We start from the raw sequence: 2,500 nt of genomic DNA on the forward strand, positions 1-2,500 counted from the left end.
TCTCTCTCTCTCTCTCTCTCTCTCTCTCCCTCTCTCTCTCTCTCTCTCTCTCTCTCTCTCTCTCTCTCTCTCTCTCTCTCTCTCTCTCTCTCTCTCTCTCTCTCTCTCTCTCTCTCTCTCTCTCTCTCTCTCTCTCTCTCTCTCTCTCTCTCTCTCTCTCTCTCTCTCTCTCTCTCTCTCTCTCTCTCTCTCTCTCTCTCTCTCTCTCTCTCTCTCTCTCTCTCTCTCTCTCTCTCTCTCTCTCTCTCTCTCTCTCTCTCTCTCTCTCTCTCTCTCTCTCTCTCTCTCTCTCTCTCTCTCTCTCTCTCTCTCTCTCTCTCTCTCTCTCTCTCTCTCTCTCTCTCTCTCTCTCTCTCTCTCTCTCTCTCTCTCTCTCTCTCTCTCTCTCTCTCTCTCTCTCTCTCTCTCTCTCTCTCTCTCTCTCTCTCTCTCTCTCTCTCTCTCTCTCTCTCTCTCTCTCTCTCTCTCTCTCTCTCTCTCTCTCTCTCTCTCTCTCTCTCTCCCTCTCTCTCTCTCTCTCTCTCTCTCTCTCTCTCTCTCTCTCTCTCTCTCTCTCTCTCTCTCTCTCTCTCTCTCTCTCTCTCTCTCTCTCTCTCTCTCTCTCTCTCTCTCTCTCTCTCTCTCTCTCTCTCTCTCTCTCTCTCTCTCTCTCTCTCTCTCTCTCTCTCTCTCTCTCTCTCTCTCCCTCTCTCTCTCCCTCCCTCTCTCTCTCTCTGCTTCCTCATGAGTGAGATAAGAGTTTGTTGGAGTTATTGCCAAACGAGGTGAGATGTTCGCACGCATCCGACCGAATGGGAAATACCTGAACGTCGCCGGGGGCAACGACCGAACGTCGAGACGACGAAGTAGCTCGTGGACGAGGTGTTGGCTTCGTTTCTTGTATTAACAGTTTAGATCAGACAGCAGAAGTTATTTCTTTTATTTCAAATCTCTAAACTAAAAAAATAAGAGGAAGTTTACCAACTCTTAGAAAAAAAACAGGAAGTAAGAAAATAAAATGTTTTGCAGCTGGTTGCGTGTTTGAAGTGTTTCAGAAGGTATTTCTAGACTGAGCCAATATAAAAACCAAAATGATACACTTCCTGTGGTATTTCAAATTAAAAGTCCTTTTGCATTTTTATTAGACAGAAACCCTCATTTTCCCCCCAAAAAAGCTGTTTTTGCGAAACATTTGCAGGAAGGTGTCATGGACCAAAATCACACTTTAGATGAGATGATCCAGAACGTAGAAAAATAGCGAGAGCCCCTAGTGGTCCTCGGTGGTATTGCACTTTAAGGCAATTCTGCACCAGCTTCACTTTTCAATCCCGGAGTCCGTTTTTATACGACGTTTATAACGCAAAACGATGCTCCTCTTTATTTTTTTTATGGAGACATTAGTGATTACGGAGGGACGCCAGGAGGTGGCGCCACCTCTGGTTGGTTTGCAGCATGACACTGGAACATAAATCTGAAGAACTTGTGTTTTTTCTCTGGTATTTTTGTATTTTGAATTTAGTGCAATATTGTAACTCATTAGTTATTTCGTTGTTACGTTTTTGATTACGTTGATATGATGCTGTATTTAAACTACAAAGTTTGATGCCGCAAAAGTCTCAAATCTTCAAAAGTGTTTTAAATTTATTGTTTCGATTATAAAAAAAAAACAACAACGTCCATTGAAAATAAAAGTCTAATTGTGCCATCCTTCCCCCTGCAGGTATCCGGTCCAGAGCCGATGTTGGATGATCCGGCAGGCGTTCAGAGCTCCAGTTCATCCCGAAGGTTCTTCCACACCAAACTGGGTAGGAAGTTAAAAAAGTCATTTTTTGGACTTAAAAACCTCAAGAAATTGAAAAACAGCTCTGAAGAAGCTTATTTTATAGAAATAAAAGCAAATAAATGAAGTCATGTTTGAGGCCGGCTGCAGCGGGAACTCACGCCTGCGAGGCAGAACTCGGGGAATACGGTGTTTTCCAAACTGTGTGGTTACGCCAGGTGTTGTTTCTTCTTTGTGTTATTCATCGTGAATAATGTGGAAACTCTTTGTTTTGTGCAACGAGCCGACGTCGAGGTTGACGGTTAACAGTCGTGATTATCGGGCGTCAAAATGTCACGAGCTCAAATATTGTGACAGTTTGAACTCCTGCCGGGCAGCGACGTTGGCAACGAGACGCCGCTGCTCTGCGAGCGTCAGAGGAAGCTAAAAGTGTCGCAACTGTTCTGAAATATGTGAAATGCCTCCACAATGTACTTTTTTTCCAATCTGAATAAACTGCAGGCTCGCTGTGGTGAAGCTTATCCTATAAAAGACAGACCTTTTTTTTTTTTTTTTTTTTTTTAATAGAAAGTTCTAAGTCTTCTCACTAAATCCCCATAAAGGATTTAACTTGCTATTAAAATACGCCATTTGGTGGAACCTTTTATCTAAAGAGCATTACAGGAGGAAATAAAAATTAGAAAATAAGCTTCAAAAAGACCTGTTTCTTGACCTGTTTGATTGACAGGCCTGTGGTGCAGT

At 43.0% G+C, this 2,500-nt stretch overlaps 1 protein-coding gene across 1 annotated transcript in view; it reads left to right on the forward strand.

Annotated features, from left to right (window-relative positions):
* The window catches only part of LOC138627742 (zinc fingers and homeoboxes protein 2-like), a 94,376-nt gene that overhangs the window by 64,564 nt on the left and 27,312 nt on the right, over positions 1-2,500 (forward strand). The window contains exon 3 of the mRNA XM_069710294.1: positions 1,700-1,784. The gene's annotated coding sequence lies outside the window, so the exon portion shown is untranslated. The remainder of the gene's footprint in view (positions 1-1,699; positions 1,785-2,500) is intronic.

Source organism: Brachyistius frenatus, unplaced genomic scaffold (genome assembly GCF_029030835.1).
Source record: "Brachyistius frenatus isolate BFR_SWC_R1_liver_20210118 unplaced genomic scaffold, ASM2903083v1 Contig_91, whole genome shotgun sequence".
Classification (NCBI taxonomy): Eukaryota; Metazoa; Chordata; class Actinopteri; family Embiotocidae; genus Brachyistius; species Brachyistius frenatus.